The sequence below is a fragment of the Camelus ferus genome, chromosome 32, assembly GCF_009834535.1.
Source record: "Camelus ferus isolate YT-003-E chromosome 32, BCGSAC_Cfer_1.0, whole genome shotgun sequence".
NCBI classification, from domain to species: Eukaryota; Metazoa; Chordata; class Mammalia; order Artiodactyla; family Camelidae; genus Camelus; species Camelus ferus.
In genome coordinates, this window is record NC_045727.1 from 10,181,671 (window position 1) to 10,194,632 (window position 12,962).

General features: G+C 64.5%; 1 long non-coding RNA gene across 2 annotated transcripts; it reads left to right on the forward strand.

The window, feature by feature from the left end:
* The first annotated feature begins 50 nt into the window (after positions 1-50).
* On the forward strand, positions 51-4,936 carry LOC106731056. 2 transcript variants are annotated; one of them, XR_004316716.1, is made up of 4 exons: positions 51-428; positions 863-1,069; positions 1,359-1,933; positions 2,279-4,936. It is a non-coding gene; the product is annotated as an uncharacterized LOC106731056 (long non-coding RNA). The 2 variants fall into 2 exon arrangements; XR_004316715.1 differs by having other exon boundaries at positions 51-1,069.
* The last annotated feature ends 8,026 nt before the right edge of the window (positions 4,937-12,962 follow it).

Consider the following 12,962-nt stretch of genomic DNA (forward strand, 5'->3'; position numbering starts at 1 on the left):
GGCCTCCAGGCCCAGGCAACCGGGATGCTAGGGCCTGACTTGGCCTGTGCCTCCCCGACCTCCTGCCTCTGGGCCTCCTCTGCCCAGTTCAGGGCATCCTTGGCCTTGCCATCCAGAGTCTCCGCAGTGGGGCTCCAAGCCTCCCTGCTCCCAGGATCCTCTCTGGCCGTGCGCTGAGGCTCTGGAAGTTAGGCCTCCACTCCAAAGCCTCTCGTAGGTTTTCGCCTGCTATTGCCTGGATCTAGGTGGGAGGCAGCAGCCTCTCTCAGGGTTTTTACAACCCAGGGCCTCAGACCCCTGGCCGAGGGGGTGCTTGCTGTTGGGCAGGAAGGCCCAGGAACTGGGGACCTGGGAGTGGGCTCCCGCAGGAAGTGCCTGACTCCCGGGCCTAGGGTCCAGTAAAGAGTCCGAGGCTGGAGTGGAGTCAGGTGAGCATGGGGGTCCTGCTGTGTGAAGGGGTGGGCGTGGGTCACCTCATGTGCAGTGGGCCCCCGCCCCACCCCCAGGCCACAGCTGCTGCTTTGTGGACTGGGCAGGGAAAGGGGAGCTGTTGCCAGGGTACGCCCCGGGCCTGAGTGGCCGTCTGGATCTGTGACAGTGACAGTGATCTGTGGCACCCAGGGGCAGGCCCAGGGAGGAGTGCCATCCTGGGACCAGCCAGGTCCCTGCTCCTCTGCCTCTAGGACCCCAGGTTGGAGCTGCGCAGGGTCCAGGGGAGAGCTGGGTGGAGCTGGGGGTAGTAGGTGGGAGCGGGTCATGGTGGAGCTGCAGGAGGTGAGCCCAGTGCTGGTGGTCTGTACCCAAAGAGGTGTGCAGGGCGGCCACCAGGAGTACCTGTTGCTGGTCTGCATCCACCCTGCAGGTGGCTGTGGGGTGCATGTTGTGTGCTACCTGGGATGCGTGCTGTCCCAGCACGTGGGGGTGCTGGTGGTGGTGTCCTGTGCACCTGGGGAGATTTTCGTGTGTACTTGGGCGAACACGTGAAGGCAGATGTGGAGTCCACCGGTGAAACCAATATTGAGGAGAAAGAAGTGAAAGTGAAAAATCCTGGAGCTTCTGGATACTCCAGGTGAGCCTCCTGGGTCTCTGGCTGCTGTCCGGAGATCCTGGGCCCTCCGAGTCTGAGGTGGACAGGAGCGGGGGTGGGGGTGGGGTGGGGCAGACCTCTCAGCCCCTCATTAACCCCTTAGTGCCTGAGCTGGGACCTGGGCAGCCAGGCTGGGTGGGGAAAAAGTGCAGAAACAAGGCACTCTATCTGGTGGGCAAACTTTGGTGAGAGCACGCTAGAAGAGGTCAGGACCTCCCGCCCCCCACACAGGCAGCCCTGCCTGACGGCGGCCCTGCTCCACCCACTGCAGATACTCACCCGAGGGATGGCAGAACCAGGACCTTATGTCAATGCCCGCGCCGTGCTGGAACCCAACTGCAGGGGCCCAAAGGGGCCCGAAGTGCGAGGCTGAGTCTCCAGCCCGGCCTGGCCTGGGTGTCGCTGCTTCCCCCACCTCCGGGGGTGCACTCCTTGGTCCCTCCTGGAGGCCGCTCCACTGGGCTCCTCGCCACCTGCCCCCGCCCTACCCCTGGTGCCCGTGCCCACAGGGAGCGCGTGCCGGGTGGTCCCGTGTCCCACACACCTCGTCCGCGCTTGCCGCCGCCCGAGTAGGAAGCCTTCCTTCCTCACCTGGACCGGCTGGGCTCCCTTCTGCCTCGCTCCCCCTGCCGGCCGAGCCTCCATGAGTGCGAGATAGGAGGCCCGGCTGGGCCCCCACACACGCGGGCCAGGAGGGCTGGGCGCCGCCCGGGGTCGGGCGCCACTCGGGGTCAGCCTCCTTAGGGTGCGGTGCGCGGCCGGGACCTGGACTTTGCGGTCCGCCCCTCCGCCTGGGACACAGACTGAAGACAAGACCTGCATTTCGCCGCACCGGCCCGTGGCGAGGTGAGAACTAAGATAAGACCACTTTACAGTTCCTAAGACCGAGGCTCGGCTTGGACTGGCAGCGGAATGGTCCAGCTGCGGGCCGGAGGCAGCAAGGGCTGGATGGCACTGAGGTGTCGGCCCTTCCTGGGCGCCAATGGGGCCACTGCCTTGGCTCTCCCTCGGGGCCCTGCGCAGGGTCCCATGTGGGCACTCGAATGCGCCCCAGCACTCACTCACCCCCGCCCCAGCATCCTCGGAGTTGTGCCTGAAGCCCCAGCACTCACTCACACCCCCCCCCCCGCAACCCGCTTCGCTTCGGCATCCTCAGAGTTGTGCCCGAAGCAAACCCTGTTTTCTCCCCAGCGCGGGGAGGCGGCCCCTGGAGAGTCCTGGCAGCCAGCTCCCACCCAGCTCCGCCTCCCCTCAGCGCACGTGGCTCCCTCAGGGGAGCCATCGAGACTGGCGCCCTCACAGCTTTTGGCGGGACCCCACTCCTCACTCTCTGGCCCCTGTAAAGGCACATCCGCAGCACCGCGCCGCCACCCAGAATTCACTCCGGGCCTCTCCGCTCCCATCCTTGGAAGGAACTGCGCGCCCACGTGCATCGCTGGCAGGCGCAAAGCCCACGGATCCTTACGCTCACGAGCTCCTCGAGACAAGGTGGACACCATCCGCGCTCCCCACGGGGTCTCTGGCCAGCTGGGGCACAGGCGCACACAGAAGCATCCGAGCTGGCAGACCGCGGGGTGTGAGCACGTTGCACTGGGGACCCATCTCCCTGGAAGCAGAGCACGGACCGGACAGAACCGGGCTGCCTCACCCAGGGCTCAGACAGAGAGGGGCCGGGCTTTCCTCGACCCTGTTCATTCGTTTCAGGATTGATTAGCCGGACCTGCCTCCAGCACCTGCCTAGACGGGCCTCAGCGGTCTCCCAGGAAGGCCCCGCACCGGGGCCAGCCTGCACCCTGCCTTTCTGCTGCCGGCAGCCGCTCCTCGCTGGCCGGCGGGGCCAAGCCGGGCAGGATGTGCAAGGGGGCGACCTTCGCTGGAGCCGGGAGAGGCGGGCGCAGGGCGGCTCCGGCTCCGTCCCCTCTCTCCTCTCCCCACCCGCCGCCGGAGGCTGGAGCAGGACCTTGGCCCCTGGGGCCGCCCTATCTTCCTCCTTCGAACGAAGGCTCTTGGCCCGAGACGAAGACAAACGCGGCTTTCTGGATAGTGCGCGTGGGCGTGGACGGGCAGCGACCCCAGCCCTGGAGGTGGGCGGGTAGGGGAGGCTGTGCTCTGACCTCCCTCCCCTCCTCCCCAGCCACCTCGTGGGAGAGGACCCACGGGCTCTGCCCGGTGGAGGTGAAATGGGGGCGAAGTCTGTGTGGGTCACCCTTGCGCGCCCAGCTCGCGGCCATGCGGGCCCCAGTACAGTCTGCACATCGCGGGGGAGGAGGGGCTTTGCAGACCCTGGGGCTGGCGGGGCAGGGCCGGACCGAGAGCCTGTGGGAGCTTGTGGTGAGGCCTCATCCCAGGTAGGGACGGTTTCCCTGCCCCCGCCCTGCTGGCCTGGTCTCTTGGAGGAGGCGACCCCCTCTCCCCAGCCTTGGGGCTCAGTGCACCTGGAAGAGCAGTGACTCCATTGGCCCCTAACTGCTCCCTGGACCCTCCCTCTGGGTTGCCCCAAACTGATGCAGAAGTCCCTGCAAGCCCACCCAGGCCTCCTCCATCGTGTTGGGCCCTTAACCCAACCTCCAGTCGGGGAGCCTGTGCCCCCCCAGCTCTGGGGACCCCTGCCTGGGAGCCCTAGGTGCACAGCCTGTTCGCATGAGAGGGACTGAGGACTCTGTGGAGATACCTGGCAGACCCTATGCATTCTTGGCAAAGGCTGGGAACCAGAAACAGCCTTGGAGATGACACCGGGTAGGGATGAGCTGAGCCATGCTCAGGGAGGGGGCTGGCCCCTCACCCCTTCTGTGGCATCACCTGGGACCCTTCCTGGACCCCAGCACCACCAGCCTGGACCCTGGGGGACCAATGACTGCAGAATGAGCCAAGGGAAGCTGGAAGGGGTTGGGCCAGGGTCTACACAGCCGTGCACAGCTGGGTGCAGCTCCCTTCTGCCCCGGGGCCTAGCTGCACCCCCCTCTCCCCGCGAGGGTGCTGTCTTCTGGGCCCAGTGCCCAGGAGGACAGATGCAGGGAGCTGGTGAGAGGGATGGCCGGACCGGATGGGGCTGTCAGCTAGGCCTGGGTGATAGCACCCCCTGACCCCCGCAGGGCACCAGGGCCCCCTGCAGGCTGGAAGTTCCCACAAGTCTAGAACAAACAAACAGACAGCCTGTTACACAGCCAGGCCCTGGGCCCCTCTCCGATTTCTGGGCCTGTTGATTTAACTGCCCACTTGGCGAGAGGACCCAGCCACATGGGGAGCTGGCTGTCCATCTGTCTGTCCATCTACTGGCCACACTGGCCTCTCCAGCCCAGGCAGAGGTGTGGCTTTCAGAGACCCAGGTGACCTAGATTTTGGCTGCCTATAGCTCCCCTCTGTGGCCAGGGCAGCAGAGCCACACTTCCCAATAAAAGGGCCAGAACCCAGAAGCCCCGGGGGGTGTGGGCTGAGGGTGAGTGGCCTGAAGATGGTCACCGCAGACACTCTCCTCAGGTTCCTCTTCCAACACACCCCAGGTGAGTGTGTGCACATGGGGACAGGAAGAGACTCCCTTCACAGGGTCACTCAACAGGGACCCTTCCAGGTGGAATCACCTGGGAGGTCACTCGCCCTTCTCAGTCCCCAGCCCTGACTCCGGCTTGCTGAGTGAGATGAGGAAGGAAGTTCTGAGAGGGCAGAAACTGGGGCCGGGGCCAGAGGCAGTGGAGAGGCACCGCCACACCAGGGACACTGGCACCTTGCTAACGGGGCCCAGCCAGGGCGAGCTCCCTATGGTCTTTGGAGATAGTGTGTCTCATCTTCAGGATGCTTAGGGCAGTTAAAAGAATTGAATACATCAGGTTTGGAATTTTCATTAAATCTTGATCCAGTTAACAATTCAGTTCAAGTTGTCCATTTACTTGCAGTGACAGCCAAGTGTGACTCTCAGGAGAAACTCTGGGTGGAAGTCCAGTCCAAGTCAGTGGAGGACTGGCTCTGTGCCCGAGTCCTTCTGCATCCACTCTGGGTCCCGTGAACCCAGAAGCTCACCCAGGTGCCATGGCCTGGCGTCCAGAGCTGCTGTGCCTACTACTCTCGGCAGGCCCCCTCCCCTCCCCCTCCCCCTCTGCCTGCTGACCTGGGGCTGAAGGCGGGAGGCAGGTGGACTGTCCAGCCTGGGCAACACTGTCCAGCAGCCGGATGGGCAGAGAGGGGACCCAGGCCTGGGGAGAACAGTGGAGGCAGCCAGGCCCCTCCCCAGCGGGTCTGCCTGGACTCCTGCGTTTCCAGGGGAGGAGCTGCTGCGAAGAGCGTGGGGACAACATTGTGGAGGAGAGGGGCCCTTCAGAGTAGGCAGAGCCAGGGCAGATGGTGTGGCCCAGGCATCGCAAGCACTGCCAGCTATGAGCCTCATCCTGCAGCGCTCTGGGGCCTCTCCAAGCCTCAGTGTTTGTCTGAGAAATGGGAGTGCTGGAGACCCCACAGTGCGAGTCAGGGAGGCTCACATCAGCTCCCAAATGGGGCTCCTCAGCCAGTGTCACCCCTGGACTTGTCCCCCAAGACTGGGGAAAGAAGCTATTGCCTCTGTGCTCCTGTGGGGCCTCCAGACCCTGCCAGGGCTTGGGGAGGGGGCTCCTGGCTGCACCCCCAGGAGGCCCTCTCTGCCTGGCTTCTCCACCCTGCCCAAGTGCCCAGACTCTGCCTCAGCTTCCCGGGTCCCTGAGCACGGCCCCGCCCCAGCTCAGCCAGACAAATCCCTTCCCTCCTCTGCGGCTCTGCTGAACCAGGTTGGAATTTCTCAAAAGCAAACAAACAGGCGAGCTCAGAGCTCAGCGTTGTGGTTTTAGGAGCTCAGATTCCCTCCCGTCTGTCTGAGCCAGCGTCAGTCCCGGCCGGCCGCCCACGGCAGGCTGGACGGGGCCCATGGCTGAGACCCCCAGGGCCCAGGCTCAGAGGCTGCTGTCCCCGAAGTACCAGCTGCCTCAATTCGCTCCTGAGACCCTGAGAGGACGGCAGGAAGCTGCAGCCTGTGCTGAGCAGAAAGGACCCCGGGCTTGGCGGGCAGGACATGGACAGGGACCGCCGTGGGGACAGCAGTGGTGCCTGTGCCACCAGGCAGGGCTGGTGGAGCACAGTGGGTGAGGACTGGAGGGCTCGGGGCTCAGTGCATTGATGCGTCGGGGGGTCCCTGGGCACAGAGGCAGGGCTGCGAGGCCGCGTGGGAATGTGGGGGTGGGGTGGGGGGCAGGAGGGCACCTCAAGGGGCCAGGACTGGCTGGGAAGGAGGCCTGGGGGTGGGGAGGGGCCAGAGGGGGGCTCTCGCCAGGTGGTCTTAATCTCCTCAGTGAAATAGGAGTCCTGGAGTGGGCGGGGGAGGTGGGAGCCTGGAGAGCCAGAGACAGCTGCGGGGAGGGGGCAGCCTGGCAGCACTGAGGCCGGCCGAGCCCCTGCCCTCGGGCCCACTCCTCCAGTCGGTCGGAATGGGTCCTGGGCCCAGGCTCGCTTGGGGCGGTTCTCACACTGCACCCGCCCCCATCTACTGGGGCCCTTCTGCCTACATGGCCTGTGTCCTTGTAGGGGTGGCCTGGCCCTTCCTGCTGTCTTCCTGGGCGGGGCAGGGGCTGGGTCGATTTCCCCTCTGCTTAAGCCCCCACTAGAGCTCCCCCGCACACTAAGCTATCGGGCCTGGAGGTAGTGCCAGAGGGGTGAAGAGAGGATGAAGGAGCTGCTTGTGGCCAGCCCAGGACCTGAAGGACGGGGGGCAGGGGCTGAGTGGGTCACCTCCTCTCCTCTACCCACTAGGGGGCTCCCAGAGGTGGGGAAACTGTGGCGGAGAGGGTGGGTGAGATGGGCTTTGGCCTCCTGAAGGCGAGGCAGGAGGGAGGCATGGGCAGCGTCCTGAGTACTCAGCACCAGCTGTGCTGGGCAGACAGACAGATGGACGTGAGCTTTCACTGGTGCCCCAAGGCCAACTGAGCCCCTCCCGCCAGGATGTTTGCCAGAATCCAACGCACAGGCCGCCCCATGCTGGGCGGGGTGTAGGCGGGCGCCAGGCTGTCTCAGGCCTCACTGGGAACGGCCAGGCCCTGGGGCCAATATGAGCCTCCTAGGTGCCCCTGGAGAAATGGAGGCAGCCCTGCACAACGCCAGCATGGCACCAGAGCACCAGCTCTTCTCTGACTCAACAGCGGGCCGCTCTCCGAAGCGCCTGCCTGCCCAGGCCCCGGCCCCAAGCCCTCTCCTTCCTGGCTCCGTGCCGTGGTTCTGCCCCAACAACCACGCCACCTCAGGTCTGCGTCCTCTGCACCTGCAGGGCTCTGGCTCTGCTTTGCTGCTCTGCCTGGTCCTTGAGCCTGGGGTTCAGGGGCTCTCGCCCCCAAGGTGTTTGGCGGTCATGCCACTGTTCCTGTCCAGGCCAGGCACCGGGGGCACAAGACCAGCAGGCCCTTGTGTGTAGAGCAGCAGTGAGGCCAGGCAGGACCGAGCCATCTTCATGCATGGCCTGCATGTCCACACGGAGGTGGCACATGTGTGGGGCTAAGCCACCCCTTGTGAACTGGGCCCAGGCTGGGACCCCGGAGTTAGCCTTCCCTGGCCGGGAAGAGGGCCTTTCTCTCCCTGGAAGCTTGCAACTTAGTCCCTAGAGTGTTCCCTCCTGTGGCTCAGACGTGGCTGCTCAGATGTGGCCTCCACCCTCTCCGCAGCTCGGGACAGGAGGTCTGTGAGTCATTCTCACCTTAGAAGGAATTTTGCAGATTCCTTCCCAATGCCCTCCAGGACCAGCCAGAGTCTTACTTCAGCTGAGGCAGAAGGTAGTGCTACCCTGCGGACGTATGCGGGACGGCCAGTGCAGAGAAAGGAATGTTCTGGAAGGGGACTGCTGCTCCCAGATGAAGAAGTGCTCTGCATGGTCAGGGTGGCCTGGGAGGAGGGCGTTTCCTGGCTTCCACTTCCAGCCTCTGGCTTTGCTTCCTGGGATGAGGCCTTGCGGACGCAGCAGGAGCCTGTTCCCCTCAATGCATCTGCTCTGGAAGTGTGGCCCCTATGCTGTGGACTTAGAGCCACTTCCCTCGTCCACAGGCCCAGTGGAAGCCCATGCCAAGCAATGAGAGTGGACCATGTTATTAACTGGGGAAAGGGGCAGAGGTCCAAGGCTGCACTGGTGAAAGACGCTCCCACCCTGGCCAGGCACATGGAAGCCTCGGGGCTGCTGTGAGAAGCAATCAGTGATTGGGTTCCGAGCTTCTGTGTGGACACACTGCGCGAGGCAGCAGCGGTCACCATATAGGTACTATGGATGCTGCTCTGGTGCCTGGATACTCCCTCTTGCTGTGGCAATGGAATGCTCCTCCATTCTACACATGCCATCTCTCTTAAGGTGGCCTCAGGTGTCCCTGGTTCTGATCTTGAGGTTGGACATCTCCAAGTAGTTGCCCAGGACCTTCCAGACCTCCCGGCCCCCCCACCTCAACCCCACTGGTTGGTGCCTGGCCTGAACCCAGCCCCAGAGCAGCTCCCCACAGCCAGTGTGGACATCCAGCATCAAGCATCTTGGATTTCTGACACAGGGGCCCCCCACCTGGTGGCAGCTGACACCTGAGCCCACCCCACCCAGTGGCAAGGGCAGGGGTGAGTGACCTGGCTGGAGACAGCTGCCGTGGGAACAGTCAGAAAAATCCTGGTGTCACTCACCCTGGTGCCAGAGGGGAGACTGAGGCATAGAGCAAGGCAAGACCTCAGGCATCAGCGAGGGGCCTGCCCAGCCAGGGTCCTGCTGCATCCCAGCCTGGCCCCACCCTTGGTGGCCTGCACACCTCTGCTGTCCACCGCCCGCCCAGGCAGAAATGGCCGTTTCCTCCAGCTCACGCCCCAGGGAGTGACACGGAGCTGGCAAAACAAACAGGCCATTCCTCCTGTGGCCGCGGCTGGTGATGGATGGCCAGAGGGGCTGGCCTTGCTGACGGACGACCGCCCATCATGTGTGGGCTGGGGGCGGGGGCCCAGTGAGGCTCTGGACACAGGCACAGACACATACTCTGAGCCGCGGTGCTGGCCTCATCCCACCCTGAGACCCTCCCAGGCCAGACACCCAGATGGACCGAGACCCATTCCCCCAGCCTTGGTTGCCCCTTTGATGCACGCCCCCATTGTGGGTGGGGGCTCAGCCAACGTATCTGAGGGTGAGGTCCTCCATGGTCCCTCAAAGGCCACCACCTGCCTGCCAGAGGGTTAGAACCCCCTCCTCAGCCTTCTGCACTCTGGGCCTGGATGGGCTGGGGTCCTCTGAAGCCTGTATCAGCCCCTGCACGTGAGCTGAGCAGGCTGTGTGGGGCCGGGTGCCTGGTGGGGCAGGTGTGGCAGGCACCCCAATGAGGGACAGGGCAGTGGAGCCTCGAGTCTCGGGGGTCTGACAGGCAGAGAACCACTGCACTGCCCCGGAAGGCCCCAGGGTCCTCTGCCCGAGTCATCCCAGCTCCCAGCCTTCACCGGCAGCCCCTCTGTCCGTCTGTTGGGGCAGGGACTGTTGTCTTGTACAGATGCACAAACCAAGCCTGGGTAGGGGAAGTCCAGCTGGAGGGAACACAAGCCTGGGCTAGGGAGGGTCCCCCTGGAGTGGGCCTGCCACACCCATCTGATGGCGACTCCTGCCAGGCAGGGCCAGGTGCTGACGGTTCTGACGGTGCTGACGGACTCATAGAGGCCACAGCTGACACGCTTCTAGACTCGCAGCCCAGAGACCTTCTGGTCCTGACCACCTGCGGGGACTGAGGGACACCCAGCTACCCAGCCCGAGACCTGCAGCCTCACAGGCCACCCAGCTGGTGACCGGCTAGAGAGGAAATGGCAGCTGGGGCCAAGCCTCTGACCCCCCAGCTGCCCAGCCCCACCCGGAGTACGTCTGGCCAAGAGGAAGCTTCCAAGACCCCCACTTCCTGCACCTCAGAGCCAGCTGGGCTGGGGCCTCCCACTTCCCTCCAGACCCCCAGCCCTGCCCTCGGCTCCTCCAGCCCAGCCCCACAGCCCCCCAGCCCCCAGCTGCATGTCTCCAGGGGCAGAGGACAGAGGTGGGTGGCCAGGCGACTGGCCCTGATCTGGGGTCGGCAGGGGCAGGAAGCCCCTTTGAAGGGGTGTGAGGGGACTGGGACAAGGAGGGGCTGCCCTGGAGATGAGGCTGCCTATGGAGCAGGGTCGTGACCTCCACCGTAGGACCCTTCAGATCCAGCCAAGGCCAGCACTGAGGGTGCTAGATGGGCCCACCTTTGCCATGGCCAGGGTGATGCACTGATGCAGCCGTGGACATCCAGGGCCAGGCCAGGGACCACTGAGGTCACAGTTCCCCTCAGAGATGGGCTGAGGGGGCAGCAGGTGATGCCAGAGCTGGGGCATATGAAGGAGGGGGTCTGTGGGCAGGGGTCTGGGGTCCCAGGCAGAGGCTCTTGGGCCCTCGGGTCTGGTGAGATTGGACTGTCCCTGCCCCTCCACGCTGCTGGGGGCAGGAAGTCTGGGTCTGGCCTGGGCTGGCAGAATCGGGGACAGGACCAAGGCCCACGCGCGGCAGGAAGTGGCTCTGGACTTCAGCGGGGATGGGGTGGCCTCCAAGGGGCCGTTTCCTCCCCAGGAACATCCTGCCCGGCAGCAGAAGGGAAGAGGGCTCTAGGCCGGGTGGGCAGGAAGGCCCTGGGCTCGGCAACCCCTTGGGCAGAGCCCTGGGAGGTCCCAGGAGGGAATGACCTCATGGACATTGGAGCCTCTGGAGCTGAGAGGCTGGCTGGGCCACCTGGAGCTCCTGCCCTCTTCCCCCTGGGCCTGGGCTCCCAGGGTTTCCAGCGCTGTCAGCCTTACTCTCCCCAGGCAAGAAGCGCCAACCCCAGTCCAGACTGTTTCCCAAGTGAACTGTGGCAGAGCCCAGCGCCCCAGCCTGCACGCGGCTGTGGACTGAGGCCAGGAGCTGAGAGAAAGGCCCTCAGGCAGCAGCCTGCTCCTCACAGCTCAGCCCAAGCCACGAGGCTGGGCCTGGGCCCCAGGAGGGGGTCAGGGCCCAGTGCGCACCGCCACCCCCCACCCACGGCCTAAATATAACCTGAACAGGCGCCCGGCTGGGAATAGAGACCTCTGTCAGCCCCCAGCAGGTGCTGGTGGGAGGAAAGGCCATGTGATTGGCAGGGATGCCGGCCAGGCAGGCAGCCAGACGTGGGTCATGTGTGTGTCCAGTGGTGAGGCCCTAGGGTGGGGCGGCGTGTCCTCACAGGACAGCCAGGGGCCCAGCCCATCCTACTCGGGATAGACCTCTGCCCTGCCCTCTCCTGCACCCCACACCTGACACTGCTACTGGGGCCCCAGGGAGGTTGGCCCACCCAGAACTGCTTATGGTGGCCCGCACCATGCCCCCTAGCACCGGCCGGCCTGGCCGCTCTGACCTGGGCCCGTCTGGCCTCCACCGCCTCTTCCCTGGGCCTGCAGCCCCACATGGTGACGGACCATCACTTTGGCCACGTAGGGCTATGAATGGATGCTCAGAGCATGGTCTGGCTCTGTCCAATGTCCCTCTGTCCCTTGCCCCTACAGGGTCCTCTGTCCCTTCCACCCTCAAGCCTCATCCTGCCCTGTGTGTTTGCTCTTGTGCCATTTCCCCCCAAAAGCCCTCTTCTCCAGGCTGTTATGAGCTGATGGAGCTTGGCTCTGGGGTCCCCTGGTCCTCAACCCCATTCCAGCCTCAAGCTGCCGCCGACTGACAGTCAGGTGAAGTCATGCCCCACACCTCTGGGGTCAGGGGTCCAAGGAAGGCAGGTGGGCTCAGCTGGGGACGGAGTCCATGGCCAGAGTCCAACCCCAGGATCCGTGGTGCTCTCCCCAGCCCCTTAGCCCCCATCTCCTGGGCCCCGGGCCCTGCCCTCGCCTGTGTACCCCCTTGCTGGGTGAGTCCTGGACACCCACCAGCTCACCCTTCTACATGCTCTGCCCATCTGGCCCCTCTATGGTCCCCCTAAAGCACAAGACTTACCTCCCACTTCTTTCTGTGAAGAGGAGCCCATCAAACCAAGAATCTACGAATTCACTGGCACGTGCCTGGGAGAGACGGGTTCTTCCTGGTTTCCGGCTGGGGTCATCCCAGTTGCTGGAATCCAAATCAACAGTTTCTCCCTCCAGTTATCAAAGTCGTGTGCAAGGCCCTTGGAGCAGGAGTCGTAGGTGTTGGCAGGAGGCCTGTCCGGGCACCACAGGGCCTGGTGGTCCAGCCTGATGGTGGGGGAGGGCATGGAGGGGCAGGAGCAGGGTGACGGGGGTGGAGGCTGATGGGATGGAGACACCCAGCTGCCCCTGGGCCTCACTGTGTCTGTGCACTGAATAAGTGGGGCTGGGACGAGTCCAGCACTGCCCTCATCACATGAGGTCCCTGTCCGTCACCGTCCCAGAGATCAGAACCCTGGACCACAAGGTCGAAGAGGGGGTCTTGGATCTAAGGATGCTGCATCTGAAAAGGACCTTGGGGGAACCAGTGGGACCCTCCAGTCTGCGCCTCCCCTCTGCAGCCCTGCTGTGGTCTCTGGGCCCTCCTCGCATGCCCCTAGAGACAAGAGGCTCACTCCCAGAGGAGCCCCCTGTGTCCAGGACAGCTGCGTGCACATCTCGGAAGCCCAGCCCTGGAGAGACAAGGAGACCCAGGCAAGGGATGGAGGCTGGCATGGCAGAAGCCACTGGGGAGGCAAGCAGGGCAGCCTCGGGGGCCTAGCCCCCCGGCCAGGCCTGCACTGGACGCTGGACGGGGTGGAGGCCACAGCCTGAGTTTGCCTGTTTGTTCTTCATCTGGTTTTTCTGGTTTGGAGCCTGGGAGCCCAGGCAGGGCTTGGGGCCTGCGAATGGAGGGTGGGGGAGGAGAGGACCCTGGCAGGGGTGTGGCTGAGGAAAGGGA